At 45.1% G+C, this 22685-nt stretch overlaps 1 protein-coding gene across 2 annotated transcripts in view; it reads right to left on the reverse strand.

Moving 5' to 3' along the window:
• Window positions 1-1456: 1456 nt before the first annotated feature.
• NBDY (negative regulator of P-body association) overlaps window positions 1457-22685 on the reverse strand; it is a 105933-nt gene continuing 84704 nt past the window's right edge. Inside the window, exons 3-4 of one of the 2 annotated variants that reach the window (XR_012091988.1) lie at window positions 7823-7981; window positions 1457-1704 (exon numbers count right to left, since the gene is read on the reverse strand). The gene's annotated coding sequence lies outside the window, so the exon portion shown is untranslated. The remainder of the gene's footprint in view (window positions 1705-7822; window positions 7982-22685) is intronic. The other variant, XR_012091987.1, reaches the window with a different exon arrangement.

Genomic DNA, 22685 nt, shown 5'->3' on the forward strand with positions numbered 1-22685 from the left:
TACATTTTCATATGAACTTTTTTTTTTTTTTTTTTTTGAGACGGAGTCTCACTCTGTCGCCCAGGCTGGAGTGCAGTGGCCCGATCTCAGCTCACTGCAAGCTCCGCCTCCCGGGTTCACGCCATTCTCCTGCCTCAGCCTCCTGAGCAGCTGGGACTACAGGCGCCCGCCACCTCGCCCGGCTAGTTTTTTTGTATTTTTTTAATAGAGACGGGGTTTCACCGGGTTAGCAAGGATGATTTCGATCTCCTGACTTCGTGATCCGCCCGTCTCGGCCTCCCAAAGTGCTGGGATTACAGGCTTGAGCCACCGCGCCCGGCCTCATATGAACTTTAGAATCAGGTTATAAATTTCTTCAAAGTAGACAACCTTACTTTTGATGAGGATTTCATTGAATATTTTGATTATTTTGAAGAGTGTCATCATCTTTATAACACTATGCCTTCTGATGTATAAAATGCCTTTCACCAGATGTCATTTTAAAGAAGTCTGTGATTACTGTTTGTGATGTTCAGGCTGGCTCAAAAGTTTTAAAACTCTAATGTGTGATTAGTAATATTATACCATCTTTAAAATAATTGTCTATAATTTATTAAGTGTGAATAACATAACTCTAGAATATACGTAAATGTCACCATACCTCCATTTGTGATTTTTCAGATTCTTTAATTCTGACACTAGGGACTAATTTCAGAGGACTGTGTAAAATATTCAGGTTTCACAATCTCCCTAAATATTCATCTTATCATGTCAGCTTTAATTACTTATTTGAACAAATTGTATTATTATTTTATATTTTAATTTATAGGCCAAGTTTATCTGACATTTTCAGATATAATATATGCTTTTGAATCTGTTTATCTTTTATTACAATTCGGAGGTAGAAGTTTTATTTTTTATATCCCTGGTAATTATTATAGTCTATAAATTTTTTTCTATAACCCTCTAATTCCTGAAAAATTTATGAACTATATGAAATATTGAAAGCTGCTATCTAATGTTTTTCCAATTTACTTGTATTTTTTCACCATAATATTTATTACTGTTTTTAATTAGGATATTGTATTTGTTCAATACTAAGCATTTTAGAAGGAAAGTAGAAAATTATAAAAAAACAAGACCACTAACCATTTTAGTAAGAAAAAAATAGTTAAGATGTAAAATAATATGATGAGGATTAGCATAAAAAGATGTAGATTCCATGAAAAAATTGACAGCAAGGTAAAGAAAGTGTACTGGAAACTTAATTCTTTTCTTGGATTTGACTTTCCTCTCTTTTCTTGTATTTTTCACTGAAATAAATGAACAAATAGACATAAATAAATGAATAAATGTAGGAAGAAGGTCATATTTCAACACCAATTTTAGTAAAGCTTTATATATATGGAGTTCTTATAAAATATTTACTTAAATTTCACAATTTACTACATGTAGTCATATAGATCTAACACAGCACTTAGAGACAAACTTTATTGGGGTCTTAATGGATTTATAGGAATATAAAGTTATACAACAAGAACTGGATGTCACCAAAAGAGCGCACTGGTTGGCTGCTGCAGGACCATCTCACAGGCATTATTTGCTTTGGTAAGTTCACCATGATCCAGGCCATGGCCTTAAATCGCAGAGGTCTTACAACCCGATCTTGCCCATGTCTTATAATTCATCGAAATTCAGGAAGTGAAATCATGCTTGTTCATAAGACTGAAAGATACAGAAAGAGAACAAAAGTTTATTGACTTATAATGAGAAATTCCATGATCATACAGGTCAGATATGTCTGTTGAGCAGAAAACACCCCACTTTCCCTATTAAGCAGGTTAAAGAGAATGCAAAATTATTCGATGAGTGCTTAATAAATATTAAATCAAAGGCATACAATGCTGATAACCTGCATCTTGTTGGTATCTAATGTATTTGAATGCAAAATAATTTATGTGTTAGGTGGACTAGATGTTTCTATTATCCTAGGCATATTTCTCCCCCAAAAAGTACAGGGATGTCTACTGCTGTTACTCGTGTTTTATTAGGCTTCCAAAACTGATCAGTCAGCCTTATTGTTCCCTCATAGCCCCTTGACAAACTGCTATATTCCTTGGAAATTTTATATTTATTTATTTACACAAATAATACATGAATAAATACATGAATAAAATCTAACTGTATATAATTCAAACAACATAGACAGAATTCTTCTTACTGCTGAACTTTTACCATTCCTCAGTCTTTCTCCTATTTCCATAAGAAAACATAGGTATCACTTCTTTCTAGACCTTTTTATTTCTATTTAAATGTACACATACATAGTATTTATAATTATATAATAATTTAGATTCGGAGTTTATAATATAAATTAGATCATCCTAGCATGCACTTCTGCAATTTGTTTTTATTTTTATAAATGTCTTAATAATTTTTAATATAAAAATAGATCAGTCTCAATATTTCAATGGTTTCAAAATATTGCATTGTATTACAGTATAATTTTAAAATCATTCTGTTGAAAGATATTTAATATGATTGCAACATTTTTATTACAAACAATAAAGCCAATTTGTTCATCTGTAGAATTATTTCCATATATTCTACAAATAAAACACAAGTCAAAACTTACAAACATTAAAATTATGATACAGATAAAATACTTTAGAAATGTATAATTTTATAGAGTATAGATATTTAACCAAATCCTTTCTAAAACTGAGAATTCTGGAGACTTTCGATTGTGGCAAATATGATGACCTAATATTAAAGTCAACTATATTTATTATTATTATTGGCCATATATTTTTTGTCTTCTATGAATTGTCTGTTCTTTGACTATATTTCTATCAGGCTTTGTTTCTGTATTAACATAAAAAAGTGTATTATATATTCTAGGAATTAATGACATCCATTAACTATCTTTTAAATGGAACCATACTGTATATAAATAGTCTTTAAGTTTACTTATGATGTTTTTCTTCATATAAAGTTTGCATGTTTTATAAAAGAAAATTGTATTTAGAAATACAATACAAAGGCATTAAAATGAGGAAAACAATATAAAATGTATAAAAGAGAAAATTAACAATTTCTTCCAGAAAAACAATTCTAAATCTGTGGAAGTTAAAAGATGTTAAAAGTATGGAATAAATGCCTAATAATTTTTTCCATAACCAATCAAAGACATATATACTTACCAACATGTAACTCTTTCTGTGTGTTGTTACACAAAATAAGTTTGTATTATACACATTACTCCAGACATGTTTTATTTATTTAATAATATCTCATAGTAACCACATAAACTTAAATATTTTTAAAATATCTGCACAAAATTCTACCAGATGGGTCCACCAAGACATAGTATTTCTCAAAATGAACAGAACTGAGACAGTTTCCAATTGTTTTCACAACTATGCAAATATATTCTCAGCTGGTATAATAAAGAAGTTAAACAATTTGCGGATTACTATTTCAAATGTTGCAGTAAACAATTTTTCAAACACCAATCATAACAGGAGCGTGTTGTCATACTTTAAATTTCTACAAAAGATAAAGAAAATATGGCATATGCTTGATTTATTGTACCTTAATAGAATTATAAAAGTAGACAATTTTTTAAGAATTTAGTAATCCAAAATTTCTTAGTCATGATTATCTCCTCATTTTGATGCAGAAAAATAAAATTTCATTTAAATGAATCTCTATAAAGGGTCATTGTATATGAATGATTTTAATCATCTTTGCAACATAGGTTTAAATCTCTTTACCAGATGCTATACTGTGTTTTGGTTTAAAATTAAGTGTTTTTAGCATTTTTATTAAAATATTTTCATTATCAAAGCATAATTTATTGATGATTTTCAAACTTTCCTGATTTCTCAGAAAGATCTATTTAAGCCAAGTCATATAATCTATAAAATCATGAATTTATATTAAAATGAGTTGATTTATCACTACTTTAAGAATAAATTTCTCAATGTAGTAAAAATTGTGTATAAGACAGAAATATAAAAAGTATTATAGAATGAGGTAAAGGTTAAATATATATTACAAAAATATATTGTCTATTAGCTATTAATGACACACAAAATATGACATTTCTTACTATCACATTTGATCAAATTAAAAAAAAATACCCCAAAATATGATCAAGAGTCTAAGGTGAACAGCAAAAGAAAAGATGTGGTTCGCCGCATGCAGTGGCTCACGCCTGCAATCCCAGGACTTTGGGAGGCCGAGGTGAGCAGATCACGAGGTGAAGAGATGGAGGCCATCCTGGCCAACATGGTGAAGCCCCATCTCTACTAAAAGTACAAAAAAATCAGCTGGACATGGTGGCATGCACCTGTAGTCCCAGCTACTCAGGAGCCTGATGCAGGAGAATCGGTTGAACCTGGGAGGTAGAGGTTGCAGTGAGTCGAGGTCACACCACTGCACTCCAGCCTGGGCAATAGAGTGAGACTCCCTCTCAAAAAAAAATAATAATAATAATGTGGTTCATAACTTGGGTCACTTAAACAATAAGCAAAAGAAAATTAAAACATACAATGCAAAAGAGAAATGATCTTTCCAAAATAACAACTTAATAATCCCTCATTGATACATAATCAACTTTAATAAAACTAAGTTCCTTAAATGCCCTTAAAAGCCATGAAAAAAAAGTTAGAGTAAAATAAATGGAGAAAAATATTTCATATAACACTCAATAAAACCATTCAGTAACCACTAAAAAACAACTCAATAAAAAAAGACTCAAAAACCACGAAATTAAAAGAAGATAAAATATCACTATGAATCCACCACTGGGAAGAAAAATTCATCACCTAAAATGACTACCTTTGGTCCAGAAAAAATGATAGAAAGAAAATACAAAAATCAATTACAATCTGAAAGTACTAAATAAAAAAGTAAAAGAAGAAATTGAAAAACACGAAAGAAAAAAAACTGAAACTGATACCAATTATGTTAAAATCAATGTAAAGCAGTGAACGTAAAAAAAGAAAAACAAAAAAGAAAGACAAAAGAATCAGACTGAGAAGAAGCAATGACAATGAACAGGAGTGGCAGAGACATCAGTGACATCCCCACGAGAAAACACACAACCAAGAAGTTTTGTGACAATGGGATCCTTTCTAAGTGTAAGTTTTTAAGCAGTTTGACCAAGGAAGCTCCAGTTTCACACCCACTGCTGGGTCCTATCTGGTAACAGACTTCCTGCATTCATTCTCAAAGGAAGGCCCAAGTTACCCCATCAATGGCATGACGACCCAGTCTTGGAGACAGAAAAGCATGCCCATCGCAAGTGGTGATTCGGAGCCTGTATGGGAGAGTTTGTGGGCAGTCTCATGCCAGTGGTGGTGCGTTTACGTGCATGTCTGTGTGGGGGAACACTTGGGCCCACACCCTTGTGCCCCGTGTGAGGTTTCTTGTGTCTCTGCTTCTGTGTTTGTCATTACGTGTCGGGGTGTGGAGTCCCTTCAGAGTGTGTGTGTGTGTCTCTCTGTGGTCTGTGGGCATCTGCCTGTATGAGTGAGAGTGGGCAAATGGGCACGTGGCAGAGACAGACTGCCTGTACACACTGAAATGTGAACCGTTGTTGTGTTCACATGGCTGGACTGGAAAGAAAGGCAACAGGACACAACTTGCCAAGGCTCCCACTGGCTCAGGATTGGACATTTACAGAGTCCACAAGGAGAATGGGGACAAACAACGAGCCAAGAGGTACTGGAAAATCCATGAATTCACGATGATATTGAACTTAAAAGTAACACCTGGGTGGCTCTCTCTCTCTCTCTTTTTTTTTTTTTTTTAATACTTTAAGTTCTAGGGTACATGTGCACAACGTGTAGATTTGTTACATATGTATACATGTGCCATGTTGGTGTGCTGCACCCGTTAACTCGTCATTTACATTAGATATATCTCCTAATGTTATCCCTCCCCCCTACCCCTACCCCACAACAGGCCCCGGTGTGTGATGTTCCCCACCCTGTGTCCAAGTGTTCTCATTGTTCACCAGAGAAACTGAACTGGCGACTTTCATCTCTGCTCCTTTAAGAACGAAAGGGAAGCCTCCCTCCAGGCCTGGTGCTGCAAGGGGACACACCCATCACCAATGAGCAGAAGAAGCAGCAGTCTGGATAGAACATTTGTCCCGCAGAGAGCTGAAAGTGAAAGGAAAAAGGAAGAAGAAGAACAAAGGAAGAGAAGGAGAAAAAGAACAAGTGGCAGCTTCATCCCACCACAGCTGTCCTGAAGGATCTAGTTCAGGGGTGTATCACTACATGATGACATACACAACAAGTGGCAAAGAAACACGAGTGACATCCGGGTGAAAAGACACACCACTGAAAAGCTTCTCATCGATGGGGTCCTTTCTGAGTGGGATCAAGGGCTCTGATCCACAAGTAGGCCTGCAGGAGCAAAAGAGAACAAAGGTGCAGGCAAAATCTTGCCCTCTGAATGTCATCAGCACACTTCAAGTGGCCACCAAGTCCCTAGTACACAAGGCCAAGGTAGGGAAGGACCCCGGAAATGGGAGGAGAGATGAAAAGGGGGAGAAACCAGACCCCCCAAAAAAGAGGTAATCAGCCACCTATGGCAAATAGGGAGAGAGGGCAGAAAGAGGAGGGGGATTCTGATTATGCACTTCAGGGGTCAGACAGGGTCCATCTAATTTTCTTAGGAAAAGTAAGCATGTTCTCCCTGGTGATGTGCCCATGCCCATTCAACCCTCCCCAAACCACAAGTGGACTAAAAGTAAAGACAGTGAAGATTAAAAAAAGTGGGAGGCTGGCAAGATGGCGGAATAGGAACAGCTCCAGTCTGCAGCTTCCAGCGAGATCACCGCAGAAGATGGGTGATTTCTGCATTTCAAACTGAGGTACCAGCTTCATCTCACAGGGACTGGTTGGACTGTGGGTGCAGCCTAAGGAGGGTGAGCCAAAGCAGGGTGGGGGTGTCACCTCACCAGGGAAGTGCAAGGTGTCAGGGAATTCCCTCTTCTAGCCAAGGGAAGCCATTAGGGACTGTACCATGCACTCCAGTCCAGATACTGCACTTTTCCCATGGTCTTCACAACCCACAGACCAGGAGATACACTCCGGTACCCATGCCACCAGGACCCTGGGTTTCCAGCACAAAACTGGGTGGCCATTTGGGCAGACACTAAGCTAGCCACAGAAGTGGGTTTTTTTTTTTTTTTTTTTTCCATACCCCAGTGACACCCAGAAGTCCAGTCAGACAAAACCATTCACTCCCCTGGAAAGGAGGCTGAAGCCAGGGGGCCAACTGGTCTGGCTCGGCGGGTCCCAACCCCATGGAACCCAGCAAGCTAAGATCTACTGGCTTGAAATTCTCGCTGCTAGCACACCAGTCTGAGTTTGACTTGGGATGCTGGAGCTTGGTGGGGGGAGGGGCATCTGCCATTGCTGAGGCTTAAGTAGGCGGTTTTACCCTCACAGTGTAAACAAAGCTGCCAGGAAGTTTGAACTGGGTGGAGCCCACCGCAGCTCAGCAAGGCCACTGCGGCCAACCTGCCTCTCCAGATTCCCTCCTCTCTGCACAGGGCATCTCTGAAAGAAAGGCAGCAGCCACAGTCAGGGACTTATAAATAAAACCCCACCTCCTTGGGACAAAGCACCTGGGGGAAGGGGCAGTTGGGGGTGCAGCTTCAGCAGACGTAAACATCCCTGCCTGGTACTTCTGACTAGAGCAGCAGATCTCCCACCACAACATTCAAGCTCTGATAACGGACAGACTGGCTCCTCAAGTGAGTCCCTGACACTCGTCTATCCTGACTGGGAGACACCTCCCAGCAGGGGCTGACAGATACCTCATACAGAAGAGCTCTGGCTGGCATCTGGCAGGTGTCGTTTTGGGACAAAGGTTCCAGAGGAAAGAACAGGCAGCAATCTTTGCTGGTCTGCAGCCTCCACTAGTGATACCCAGGCAAACAGGGTCTGGAGTGGACCTCCAGAAAATTCCAGCAGACCTGCAGCAGAGGGGCCAGATTGTTAGAAGAAAAACTAACAAACATAAAGGAATAGTATCAACATCAACAAAAAGGACATTCAATCAGAGACCTCAGCTGATGGTCACCAACTTCAAAGACCAAAGGTAGATAAATCCATGAGGACGGGAAGAAATCAGCACAAAAAGGCTGAAAATTCCAAAAACCAGAACATTTCTTCTCCTCCAAAGAATCACAACTCCTCGCCAGCAAAGGAACAAAACTGAGAATGAGTTGGAAAAATTAACAGAAGTAGGCTTGAAAAGGTGAGTAAGGCTGGGCACAGTGGCTCAAGCCTGTAATCCCAGCACTTTGGGAGGCCGAGACGGGTGGATCACGAGGTCAGGAGATCGAGACCATCTTGGCTAACACGGTGAAACCCCGTCTCTACTAAAAAATACAAAAAACTAGCTGAGTGAGGTAGCGGGTGCCTGTAGTCCCAGCTACCCGGGAGGCTGAGGCAGGAGAATGGCGTAAACCCGGGAGGCGGAGCTTGCAGTGAGCTGAGATCTGGTCACTGCACTCCAGCCTGGGCAACAGAGCGAGACTCCGTCTCAAAAAAAAAAAAAAAAAGAAAAGAAAAGGTAAGTAATAACAAACTCCTCCAAGCTAAAGGAACATGTTCTAACCCAATGCAAGGAAGCTAGTTTAGATGAAAAAAGATTACATGAATTGCTAACTAGAATAACCAGTTTAGAGAGGAAGATAAAGGACCTAATGGTACTGAAAAACACAGCACGAGAACTTTGTGAAGCATACACAGGTATAAATAGCTGAATCAATCAAGCAGAAGAAAGGATATCACAGATTGAAGATCAACTCAATGAAATAAAGCAAGAAGACAAAATTAGAGAAAAAAAGAGACCAAAGAAATGAGCAAAGCCTCCAAGAAATATGGGACTATGTGAAAAGACCAAAACTTCATTTGATTTGTGCACCTGAAAGTGACGGGGAGAATGGAACCAAGTTGGAAAAGATTCTTCACGATATTACCCAGGAGAACTTCCCCAACCTAACAAGGCAGGTGAACATTCATATTCAGAAAATACAGAAAACACCACAAAGATACTCCTTGAGAAGAGCAACCCCAAGACACATAATCATCAGATTCACCAAGGTTGAAATGAAGGAAAAAATATTAAGGGCAGACAGAGAGAAAGGTTGGGTTAGCCACAAAGGGAAGACAATCAGAATAATAGCAGATCTCTCAGGAGAAATCCTACAAGCCAGAAAAGAGTGGGGCCAATATTCAACTTTCTTAAAGAAAAGAATTTTCAACCCAAAATTTCATATTCAGCCAAACTAAGTTTCATAAGCAAAGGAGAAATAAAATCCTTTACAGACAAGCAAATGCTGAGAGATTTTGTCACCACCAGGCCTGCCTTACAAGAGTTCCTGAAGGAAGCACTAAACATCGAAAAGATCAACCAGTACCAGCCACTGCAAAAAAATGTTAAATTGTAAAGACTATCAACATGCTGAAGAAACTGCATCAATTAACAGGCAAAATAACCAGCTAGCATCATAATGACAGGATTAAATGCACACACAATAATATTAACCTTAAATGAAAACGGGCTAAATGCCCCAAAGAAAAGACGCAGACTGGCAAATTGGATAAAGAGTCAGGACCCATTGCTGTGCTGTATTCAGGAGACCCATCCCATGTGCAAAGACACACATAGGCTCAACATAAAGGGATGGAGGAATATTTACGAAACAAATGGAAAGCAAAATAAAGCAGGGGAAAAAAAGCAAAAAAAAAAGCAATCCTAGTCTCTGATAAGACAGAGTTTACATGAGCAAAGATCAAAAGAGACAAAGAAGGACATTACATAATGGTAAAGAAATCAATGCAACAAGAAGAGCTAACTATACTAAATATATGTGCACCCAATACAGGAGCACCAAGATTCATAAAGCAAGTTCTTAGAGACCTACAAAGAGACTTACACTCCCACACAAAAATAGTGGGAGACTTTAACACCCCACTGTCAGTATTAGACAGATCAATGAGAAAGAAAATTTACAAGGATATCCAGGACTTGAACTCAGCTCTGGACCAAGTGAACTTAATAGACATCTACAGAACTCTCCACCTCAAATTAATGGAATATACATTCTTCTCAGTAGCACATTGCACTTATTCTAAAACTGACCACACAGTTGGAAGTAAAACACTCCTCAGCAAATGTAAAACGGAAATTATAACAAACAGTCTCTAAGACCACAGTGAATTAAATTATAACTCAGGATTAAGAAACTCACTCAAAACTGTACAACTACATGAAAACAGAACAATCTGCATCTGAATAACTACTTGGTAAATAATGAAATGAAGGCAGAAATAAAGATGTTCTTTGAACGAATGAAAACAAAGACACAACGTACCAGAATCTCAGGGACACGTTTAAAGCAGTGTGTAGAGGGAAATTTATAGCACTAAATGCCCATAAGAGAAAGCAGGAGAGATCTAAAATCAACACCCTAACATCACATTTAAAAGAAACAGAGAAGCAGAAGCAAACAAATTCAAAATCTAGCAGAAGGCAAGAAATAACTAGGATCAGATCAGAACTGAAGAATACAGAGACAGGAAAAACCCGTTAAAAAATAATCAATGCATCCAAGAGCCGGTTTTTTGAAAAGATCAAAAAAAATAGATAGACTGCTAGCCAGCCTAATGAAGAAAAGAAAGAAGAATCAAATAGATGCAATAAAAAATGATAAAGGGGATATCACCACTGATCCCACAGAAATACAAACTACCATCAGAGAATACAGACACCCTGCCCGACTCCCTTCTGCTAGAAGGGTCAACAATCTATGGACACCTGTTGGACCTGACTGCTTTGATCCAAGCTTTTGTCCCTTCCCCAAGAAAGAGTGTGCTGCCTATTGACAAGTGTGCTGCGCACAAGCAGGCAGCCTGGTCTCCTTATGAGGCTTGTGCAAATTCAGAGAAGTAATCAGCAGTGGCCCACAAGCAGCCCACGCACTCACACACCCCTTCCACTGTACCTTCACACTGCCCCCAGTGTGACCTGTCCCCACCATGCCACAGTCCCAAGGGTGGGATTTCTTGAGGATAGGCTCCTCTAATTCACTGGGACCACTGCCTGAGAATCCAGAGGGAAGGAGGGAGGCAGAGAGCCTTTCCATTGTTGCGAGTTTCCCCAAAGAGACCACGTAGGTGGGGAGTCCTGCTGTAGGTGAGGTGAGTGCTCCTTGGCCGGTTTCTTTCTTTGTTTCTTTTCTTTTTGTTTTATTTTATTTGATTGTTGTTTGTTTTGTTTTGTTGGAAGCAAAAGGAGAAAGAGAAAGGCAAGGGAAATAAGTGACTGCCATTTCTGGAACCACACTGCCATCTAGAGGCAGTTGTTTCTGAACACGACAGGCTGCAGGAACACTTGCCTTCTGACAGGCACAGACTTCAGCGAGAACATGTCGGGTTGGGTGGACTCTGACTAAGCCAGGGTTTCCCCCTTCGCGGTTCCGAGCCCTTGAAGGAAGTCTGCCTGCCATTTGGACCCCATGGAGAAGCAGCTAATCTAGAGGCCCAGGGACAGAGCAGCCAGGCAGCCCCAAGACCAGTCAGCTTAGGCGGCAGAGGTGCCCCGGCAGCCATCTTGAGGTGGGCTTAAGGGAAGCCACTGACTAGTGACGGCTGAGACTGGGGTCGTTTACACGGGTCTCTTTTGTGGGGAGTTCTGGGGTGCTCTTGCCTGGAATCACGCTGGGGCCAGAGGTCCCCTGTCCTCCCAGTGAACCAAGGAGATTTGGGGTGCTGTGCGCGGGACGACTCCTGCCCGGCAATTCCTGGAGATGGACAGGGGAACCCATGGAGGGCCGCCCCTTCCTGCCCTTTTTTCGGAGAGGGCTGTGGAGCCCGGGCGCCATCCTGGTAATGAGAAAAGGCAAAGGGCCAGCCAGGAGTTCCTCTCTCGTCCGGCTTCAGCCTGGGGGCCCCACGCCGCCACCATCTCTTTCGTGCTCCCGGGATTTCTCCAGCACTAGTGCCCAGCTGCCTCCAGTTTCCAGAAACAGATTCCGCTCGATGGCAGTATGGCTCTACAAACACGAACTACAAGCTTAACTCTGCCCCTGCAGTCCGACAGCCTCCACCCTTTCCAATGTGAAAAAAGAAAAGGGAAAGAGAAACAAAAAAAGACAGGGAGGACAAAAGGGAACCAGCCACCTGGTCTCAGGTTGACCACCAAACCTAAGGGACCCTATGACCTAGGACCAGTAGGCCCGAGACACTGCGGGAATCCTCTTTACGCAGCCAGCCTTTGCTTTTCCTTTGGCGCTCTCCAGGTTTCATGGCTCATGCTCATGCAGAAAAATAGAAGACAAATGATACGTAATCATGGCCACTGGGAAACCACAGGAAGACTGGGATCATGGGGCTGCCGCCCCAGGACAAGGTGCTGGTCATCCAGTTGAATTAACCAAGGTTTTGCTGCAGGACTGGTGGCTCTCCCAGGGCCAGGAGCTCCAGGTAGAGTTTACCACCTTGGGCTGGCACATGGAGGTCACCAAAACAGGCAAATGACTCAACAGGCAGTCACAAGGCATGTGGCAGGAGTCTCCTTCAGAGGGAATACTCAGCAACTGACTCAAGTTGGACTCTGTGCAGGCTGCCCTGGCTTTCACACGGGGTGTGAGGGGGAGTGGGGTGACAGGAGGGTGGTTTAGGGGAGCTGGTGAAGGTCCACATGCAACACAGATTCCCATGGCATCACAGAGGGCCAAGAGTCCCAAGGGGACTCTCTGCCTCTACCCAAAGTGTGGTCCCTTTTTAAACAGGTTGACCCAGGAGGCTCCAGTTTCACACTGGCTGCTGGGGCTTATCTGATAACAGGCTTCCGCATTCATTCGCAGGAGAAGGCCCTAGTTGCCCAATCAACAGTATAGTGACCCAGGCCTGGAGCCATGAATCCTCACCCATAACCCATTGCCTGTGGCCGACTGACAGCCTGTATGGGAGAGTTCGTGGGCAGTCTGGTGCCTGTGGCGACGCATGTGTGTGTGCATCTGTGTGGGAGAATGCTTGGGCCCACAACCCTGTGCCTGTGTGAGGATTTGTGTGTGTGTGTGTGTGTGTGTGCATGTGTGTCTATGAGTTTGTGCGTGTGTGTGTGTGTGCATGTGTTAGTGTATGTGTTTGTGTCTGTGTATCTCCCTGTGCATGTGTGTTTGTGATTATATTTGTGGTTGTTGGGGGGTTCCCTTTGAGCGCCTGTGATTGTGTCTGTGTCTGTTGTCTCTGGGTACCTGCCTGTGTGAGTGAGAGTGGGCAAATGGGCACGTGGGAGAGACAGCCTGCCTGTACACACTGAAATCTGGATTGTTGTATTCACATGGCTGGATTGAAAGAAAAGGCAAAGGGGGACAACATTCTGATGCTTCTACTGGCTCAGGATTACACATTTAGAGCATCCCCAAAGAGAATAGGAAAGAACGGTGAGCCACAAGGAACAGGTTAAGGAGTGGGTTCATGGTGACATTTCATGAAAAGTAACACATGGGCATCTTTGTGGAGCACCAGAGGGACTGAACTGGTGACCTTCATCTCTGCTCCTTTAAGAACAAAAGTGAGGCCTTTCTCACTTTCATTCTGCAAAGGGGCATCCTGCATCACCAGGAGCAGAGGAAGAAGCAGTCTCAGCGTAATGCTTGACCCGCCAAGAGCCAAAGGTAAAAGGAAAAAGAGAATAAGAAAAAAGAAAAGAGAAAAATGAGAAGGAGAAGGAGAAAGAGAAGAAGGAGAAGAAAAAGACAAATAAAAAAGAGGAGGAAGAGGAAGAAGAACCAGAAAGACAACAAGAACAAGAAGTGGCAGCTTCATGCCACAGGAGCTGTCCTGAAGGATCTAGTTCAGGGGTGTCTCACTGCATGGTGACATACACAACAAGTGGCAAGGAGAAACCAGTGATGTCCCGGTGAAATGACACAACACCAAGAAACTTCTTGTTGATGGGTTCTCTTCCGAGTGGTATCAAGGGCTTTGATCTACAAGTAGGCTTAGAGAAGCTACAGAGGACAGAGGTGCAGGCTGAGCCATGCCCTCCAGATGTCATCGCACTGCAAGGGGCCATGAGCTTCTAGTCTACAAGGCCTAGGCAGGGAAGTACCCCAGAAATGGGTGGGAGGAGAGATGAAAAACGGGGAGGAAATGGATACCAGAGAAAGGAGATAATGAGCCACGTATGGCAATACTGAGAGAAGGAAGATAGGGGAGGAGGATGCTGCTTAACACCCCCAGGGATCAGCCAGGGTCCTTCTGATTTCCTTAGGAAAAGGCTTACTCTCCCTAAGGGCATTCCTGTGCCCACCCGACCCTGATTTTGCAGGCTGATCCTGACCTCCACAAACCAGAAATTGATGAAAAGCAAAGACAGTGAAGAAGAAAAAAGTGAAGGAAGAAAAACTACAAAAGTACACAAAGAATCAGGGTACGCAATGAGGATGAGAGTGAACTGAAATGCTGGATGTCCCAGGTGGAAAGGTGGCTGCCCAAATGACCTTTTGTGCCATCATACAAGAAGAGTCACCTGCCAGAAAAAAGCATCAGACCCTTGGGCCAGGGTTTGTACTGGGTCCACACAGAAGCCAGTGGAGTCAACAGACTGCCCTGCTCCCCACTGCCCCCACCCCCACACCATCCCACACATTCCACCAGCAAATATTGGGAAGCCAGACAGAAAGGGAGAACAAAAATGAACAAGAGAAAACTGGGAATCTGAAGAACCCTGCCCATTGAGAGTTACCTAGATGTGGGGAGCTGAGTGTGAATGGAGATGCCTAGGCAGACATCTTTTAGTGAGTATTGGGGATACATGTATGTGCCTGAGGACATATAGAAGCACAGATGAAGACAGGAAAAAAGTTAGATGGGACGGGAGTTAAATGTTAAAAACGAGGACTTCTGACACTCAGAGTCACCTTGCCACACCTAAGGACATGGTCCAGATCTTCCTGCATTCTTTCCTTCCTATGTTTTCCCTAGGCAGGCACCGGTCTCCTTCTGAGGAGGCCTGTGCAGATTCATAGAAGAATCTGCAGTGGCCCACACACAGGCCTAAACACCCACACACCCCTCCCACCGTGCCCGCTCACACTGCCCCCAGTGCTACAAATCCACAGCAAAAGTGGCTCCTCTGGATTACTGGGACCCCCTGCCCAGAGAAGAATCCAGAAGGTAGGAGAGAGGCAGAGATCACTCCTATTGTTACAAGTTTCCCCAAAGTAACCGCGTAGGTGGGGAGCCCTGCTGAAGATGAGGTGGGTGCTCCTAGGGCAGTTTCTTTGTTTCTTTGTTTTTTGGTGCTTGTTTTGTTTGGTTGGCAGCAAAAGGAAGGAAAGAAAGGCAAAGTGGAGGAAGAAAAAGGGGTGATTGACATTTATGGAGCCACAGTGCCATCCAGCAGAAGGTGTTTCTTAATATGACAACAGGTTGCAAGTACACTTGCCTTCTTCCAGGCACATATATCAGTGCGGATGTGCTGGGCTGGGTAGACTAGGCCCAAGCCAGGGTTTTCCCCACCGGGGTTCAGAGCCCTTAAAGAAGTGTACCTGCTATTGGAACTCTGTGAAGAAGCAGCTAATCTAGAGGCCCGGGGACAGAACAGTCTGGCAGCCCCAAGACCAGTCAGCCCAGTGGGCGGAGTTTCCCCATCTTGAAATGGGTTTTAAGAAAAACCACTTTTCACTGATGGCTGAGACTGGGACCATTTACTCTGGTCTCTTTTGTGGAGGGTTCAGGGGTGCCCTTGGCTGGGACCACGCAGGGGCAAGGGGCACCCTATCCTCCCTGGGAACAAAGAAGTTTTGGGATGTTGGGGTGGGGCAACTCATGCCAAGTAGTCTCTGGGGGCTGCCAGGGGAACCCATGGTGGGCCGCCACTGCCTGTCCATTCTTACAAAGAGAGCTGTGGAGCCAGGGCGCTATCCTGGGAATGAGCATAGACCATGGGCCAGACAGGAGTTCTCTCAGTTTCAGACTGGGGGCCCCACACCACCATCTGTCTGGCGCTCCTAAACTTTCCTCAGCACATGAGATCAGGTGCCTCCCATTTCCAGAAACGATTTCCACTTGATGGCAGTATGGCTCCACAAATGTCAAGTACAATTGTAATCCTGCTCCTCCACTCTGAGGGCCTCTGTCTTTTCCAATGTGAGAAAAGCAAATATGAAGGAGAAAGAGAAAAAGACAGGGGGGAGAGAAAAGAACCAGCTACCTGGTCCCAGGTTGACCACCAAACTCACAGTCCCAATGACCAAGGACCAGTAGGCTGGAGACCCTGCGGGAATCCTGTTTAGACAGACAGTCTTTGCCCTTCCTTTGGCCTTCTACAGGTTTCACGTCTCCTGCTCCTACAGAAAGTAAAAGACAAATGACACAGAATCATGGGCACTGGGACACCACAAGAGACTTGGGATTAAAGGGCTGCTGTTCCAGGACAAGGTGCTGGTCACTCAGCTGGCTTACACAAGGTTTTACTGCAGAACTAGGGGTCCTCCCAAAGGCTGGAGCTCTAGGTAGAGTTTAGCTCCTTGGACTGGCAGATGGAGGTCACCAGAATGGGCAGACTGTTCAACCAAGAGCCACAAGACCTGAGGCAGGTGTATCCCTTAGAGAGCACACTCAGCAACTCACACAAGTCTGACGCTGCACAGGCTGTCCTGGCTTTTACACAGTCAGGGGTGGGAGGATGGTGGCTTAGAGGGACTCAAAAAGGCCACCACGCACTACAGATTCCCATGACATCAAAAAGGGCTAAGGCTCCCAACAGGACTCTCTGCCTCTACCTGAAAGGGGAGTCCGTTTTTAAGCAGGTTGACCCAAGACACTCCAGTTTCACATCCACTGCCGTGGCCTTTCTGATAAAAGAATGCCCACATTCATTTTCAGGAGAAAGCCAAGTTGCCCAATCAATAGCATGAGGACCCAGGCCTGAAGCCAGAAATGCTTGCCCATGGCCCATTGCTTGTCAGCGATTGAGAGCTTGTATGAGAGAGTGCATGCAGTCTCATGCTGTGGCTTTGTATGTTTGTTTAGCTCTAAGTGTGAGAATGCTTGAACCCGAACCCCTGTGCCCATGTGAGGTTACCTGTTTATTTGTCTGTGTTGTGTATGTGTGACTTTGTGTGTCGGTGTGCCCGCATGTGTGTGTCTGCATGTGTGTTTGTGTCTGCATCTGTGTGTATCTCCATGTGTGTATGGATTTGTGATTTCATTTCTGGTTGTGGGGTTTGTTGTAAGTGCGTGCATGTGTTCTGTGTCTGTGGCCTGTGGTTTCCTGCTTGTGTGAGTGAGAGTGGGCAAATTGGCATGTGGCAGAGACAGGCTGACTGTACACACTGAAATACGTATCGTTTTGTTCACCTGACTTGACTAGAAGGAAAGGCAATGGGGGAACAACATAACGAACTGCTGAGGCTCCTACTGACTCAGGATTACACATTTAGAGAGTCCACAAGGAGAACAGGAAAGAACGGTGGGCGATAAGGTACTAGGTACAGGGTGTGTTTACCATGACATTTCACTTAAAAGTAACACAAGGGCAGCTTTTTGGTGGAAAAGAAGGACTGAACTGGTGACCTTAATCGCTGTTCTTTTAGGAAGAAAAGTGAAGCCTTTCTTGAGGCCTAGAGCTGAAGAGGGACATCCCCCATCACCAAGGAGAAGAAGAAGCAATCTGCTAGAACACTTGCACGCAGAAATCCGAAAGTGGAAAAAAAAAAAAAAAAAAAGAAAAGAAAAGAAAGAAAGAAGAACAAGTAGTAGAAGAAAAAGAAAAGTAGAAAAAAAGATGTAGAAGGAGAAATAGAAAAGAAGGAGAGAAAGAAAAAGAAGGAGAAAAAGAAAAGAAAAAGGAAAGAAAGAAAAGAAGAAGGAGGAGGAGAAGGAGGAGGAGGGGGAGGAGGAAAAGGAAAGAAGGAAGAGAGAAGAAGAGGAAGAGGAAGAAGAAGGAGAAGGAGGAGAAGGAGGGGAAGGGGAAGGAGAAGGGGAAGAAAGAAGAAGGAGGAGGAGGAGGCGGAGAGGAGAAAGAATAAAGAAGAGGAACAGGAGTAAGAAGAGAAGAAGAACCAGAAGGAGAAAAATAATAGAAAGTGGGAGGTCCATGCCACTGTATCTCTCCTGAACGATCTAGTTCAGGGGGCCTGAATGTGTGAAGACGTACACAACGAGTGTCAGGGAGCCACCGGTCACGTCCCACTTAAAGGACACACAACCGAGAAGCTTCTTGTCAATGGGATCTTTCCTGAATGTGATCAAAAGCTTTGATCCACAAATAGGCCTGCAGGAGCTACAGAGGACACAGGTGCAGGCTGAACAGTGCCCTGAGGATGTCATCAGCAGATTGCAAGGAACCACTGAGCCCCAAGCCTATAAGGCCAAGGCGGGGAAGGACCCCCCAAAAGAGAGGAAGATGAAAAACGGGGAGGAAATGTATATCAGAGAAAAGAGATAATCGGCCACAAATAGCAATATGGAGAGAGGGCAGAAAGGGGAGGCAAATGTCAATCACTCCTTGCAGGGATCAGCTGGGGTCCTTCTAATTTCCTTAGGAAAAATAAGTCTGTTTTCCCTAAGGGTGTTCCCTAGCCCAGTCAAACCTGACTTCCAGGCTGATCCTGACCTCCCCAAACAAAAGTGGATGAAAAGTAAAGAGAGTAATGAAGAAAAAAGTAAAGGGAGAAAACCTCCAAAAGTACACAAAGAATCAGAGTGAGCAATGAGGTTGAGAGTGAACTGGAATGCAGTGTGCCTCAGGTGGACAGCTGGCAGCCCAAGTGGCCTCCTGTGGGCTCACAGAGGGAGCCATCAGCCAGGAGAAAGAGTCAGTTCCATAAGCCCAGATCTCCACCGCGTCCACACAGAGGCCTGTTAGGCCAGGGGGCTGCCCTGCTCCCCGCTGCCCACGCCCCAACCCCATCCTGAACATTATGCCAGCAAATACTGGGAAGTCAGACAGAAAGGGACAAGAAAGATGAAGAGGGAACCAGAAACCTGAAAAACTGCCCACTGAGAGCAGCCTAGAAGACCAGACACAGGTGTGAATAAAGGTGTCTGGGCAGACACTTGGGAGTATGGGTAGGGATACATGGATGTGCCTGAGGACCTATACAAGCACAGACGAAGACAGGAAAAACTTGAGACATGAAGGGAGTTAAAGGTTAAAAATGAGAACCTCTGAAACTCAGAGTCTCAATGCCAACCCTAAAGACACAGTCCAGATCTTCCTGCATTCTTTTCTTCTCGTGTTTTCCCTAGGAAAGGCCAGAGGCACCCCACGGTGGATGCTACCTACATATGAAAAAAGGACCCACATTTGTTGACAATTGAAAGAAACGGGGTGATGCCTGTTCCATGGTCATGTGAGTCTTCTCCATATAATGCACAGAGAGTGCAGGCCCACACACGAGATTGACCTTCCTCTTGTGAGAGTGGTTCACACACCCCTGATGGTGAGAATCATTACCCATGGGGTAAATTTTCTGTCCTATGAAACTCTGCCTGTTCCCAGTGCAGCCTACACATCCAGAAAGATTTGTAACAAGCAAAGACAGAGAACAGTTGCAGTACTCAGAGAGCACTGTGATCCAAGCTGCTGCCCTGAAACCGAGCGGCATGGATAGATTATGTAACCTTTAGAGCAACACGGTCATGGCTTTGCATCCCAACATGGGCTCTGTATGATGGTCCATGTCGGGCTTTCTTATGTCTGAATGGAGACCCTAAAGGGCAGGAATAATTTGTCCTCGACTGTCTCATTCATTTTTCTGGATGAATATCCGGCAACCACCAGAGTTTAACTTGAGGACCCCAGAGAACTCTGTATCAAACCAAGGCACAGTTGTCCAATCACCAATTAAAACACTCCATGTGAAACGTCTCCTTCCACACGCAGCACAGGAACACAGATGGGGCCCAGGTGAAAGCAAGCACAGACTGCGCCCTGGCTACTCATGCACTTTGGAAGAATGACCAAGATGCCAGAACAACAAACTGGTGAACCACCATGTTCCAGTAAGCATGTACGCTCCATCAGGCATGCCAAGTGGCTTTCTCTCCAGAACAGTCAACTCTGAACTTCACCCAAAATACCCCTACCACTTCTGGGCACAAATGAGTGCCTGGGCTCCAGTGACAGAGGTCGCTGAAGACCTAAGACAGGGTTCCCTCCCATCTAGTCCCATCACAAGAAACATCCCGCCCAAATCCCTGCAGCTGAATGAGTTAACAATGTGTGGATACCAGTTGAAACTGGCTGCTTTGCATCCAGGATTTCAAGCCTTCCACAAGAGAAAGTCTGCTGCTTAGAGATAAGTGATGTCCGCACCAGGATTGGGACTACCATACACATCCAACAAGATTTGTAACGAGCAAAGACAGAACACAATTGCAATATTCGGAGAGCGTTGTGTTCCATGCTGCTGCCCAGGCACCCAGCGGCCTGAGTAGCATATGTAACCTTTAGGGAAACGCGGTCACGGCTTCGCATTCCAACGTAGGCACCATATGATGGCCCGCCTCAGGCTTTCATCTGTCTCCCTAGAGACCCTAAAGGGGCTGCGGAATTTGTCCTTGACCGTCTCCTGCGTTTTCTGGGCCGAATATCCGCAAGCACCAGAGTTTAGCTTCAGAGCCCAGTGAGCACTCCATCACACCAAAGCACAGCCCCCAACCCCCACAAACCCCTTCTGCCCCCCAAACACTCAAGGCTCAACCTCCACCTCCACACGCAGCACAGGAAATCAGACGGGGCCCAGGCGAGAGGGGGCAGTCGGGGCCCTGGCTACCCATGCACTTGGGTAGAATGAACAAGATGCCTGGCGACTCAGTGGTGAGCCACCACCTTCCAGGGAGCACGCATGCTCTATCAGATATGCCAAGAGGCTCTCTCTCCACTAGAGCCACCTCTGAAACCCACCCGGAATGCTCCTCCTAACCCTGTGCACGGATGAGTGCCTGGGTTCCAGAGAGAGAGAGGTAGCTGAAGGCCTCGACCAGGAGTCGGTCCCCTCCAGTCCCATCCCAAGAAACATCCGGCCGGACTCCCTGCAGCTCCATGGGTCAAAAATGTGCGGATGCCTGCTGGACCTGACTGCTTTCCATCCAACTTTGGTCGCTTCCCCAAGAGGAAGAGTGCTACCTAGGGACAAGTGTGGTGCGCACAAGCATGTAGCCTGGTCCCTTGCTCAGGCGGCCTGAGCAACGCGGCCCACATGCAGACCCACACATCCACATATCCCTCCCCCTGTACCCCCTCGCACTGTCCGCAGTGGGACCTACCCCCACCATGCCACAGCCCTAAGGGTGGAATTTCTTGAGGTTCTCCGGTTCACCGGGAACCCTGCCCGGGAGAAGAATCCAGCGGGAAGGGGGAGGCAGCGAACCCTCCTACTGTTGCAGGTTTCCCCAAAGTGACCACGTAGGTGGGCAGCCCTGCTGTAGGTGAGGTGGGTGCTCCTCGGCCGGTTTCTTTCCTTGTTTCTTTGCTTTGCGTGTTTTGCGTTTGTTTTATTCCGTGGGCAGCAAATGGAGAAAGAGGAAGGCAAGGTGGGGGAAGGAAAAGACCTGACCGCCATTTGTGGAGCCACAGTGCCATCCAGCGGAAGGTGTTTCTGAACATGACAGCAGGCTGCAGGGACACTTGCCTTCTGCCAGGCACCCAGAAGAGCGAGGATGGCCGGGGCTGGGTGGACTCCGTCTAAGCCAGGGTTTCCCCGACCGGGGTGTAGAGTCCTAGAACGAAGCGTACCCGCCATTGGGACCCCTTGGAGAAGCAGCTACTCTAGAGGCCCCGAGACAGATCAGCCAGGCATCCCGAAGACCAGTCAGCCCACAGGGTGGAGCTGCCCCGGCAGCCATTTTGAGATACGCAGAAGGGAAGCCACTGGCCGCTGACAGCCAGAGAATGGGGCCGTTTGCTCTGGTCTCTTTTGGGGGCAGTTCCGGGATGCCCTTGGCTGGGGCCGCAGGGGGACCCAGAAAGCCTCTATCCCGCCTGGGAAATAAAAAAGTTTCCGAGCGCTGAGTGTGGGGCGACCCACGCCTGGCGGTTCCTGGAGACTGCCAGGGAAAGCCATGGCGGGCCGCCCCGACTGCCCTTTCTCACATACAGCTGTGGAGCCAGGGCGCCATCCTGGGAATGAGCCCAGGCCAAGGGCCAGCGAGGAGCTCCTCTCCCGTCCCGCTTGAGTCTGGGGTCCCACACCACCCTCTCCTTTGCGCTCCTGGGCTTTCCCCAGTGCTTGTGCCCTACAGCCTCCGGTTTCCAGAAACAGTTTCCGCTTGATGGCAGTATGGCTCCACAAATGCCAACTACAACCACAACCCTGCCCCTCCAATCCGAGGGCCTCCGCCCTTTCTCTGTGAAAAAAAAACGAAAGAGGAAGGAGAAATAATAATAATAATAATAATAATGATAATAATAATAATAATAATGATAAAAAGACACGGAGAAGAGAAAGGAACCAGACACCTGGTCCCAGGTTGACCACCACCAGACTTAGAGGACCCTAGGACCAAGGACCAGTAGGCTGGAGACCCTGCGAGAGTGCTGTGGAGGCAGCCAACCTCTGCCCTTCCTTTGGCCCTCTTCAGGGTTTTTGGCTCCGGCTGGTGCAGAAAGTAAAAGACAAAGGACACCCGTGATCATGGCCTCTGGGA

This window comes from Chlorocebus sabaeus, chromosome X (assembly GCF_047675955.1).
Source record: "Chlorocebus sabaeus isolate Y175 chromosome X, mChlSab1.0.hap1, whole genome shotgun sequence".
NCBI lineage: Eukaryota > Metazoa > Chordata > Mammalia > Primates > Cercopithecidae > Chlorocebus > Chlorocebus sabaeus.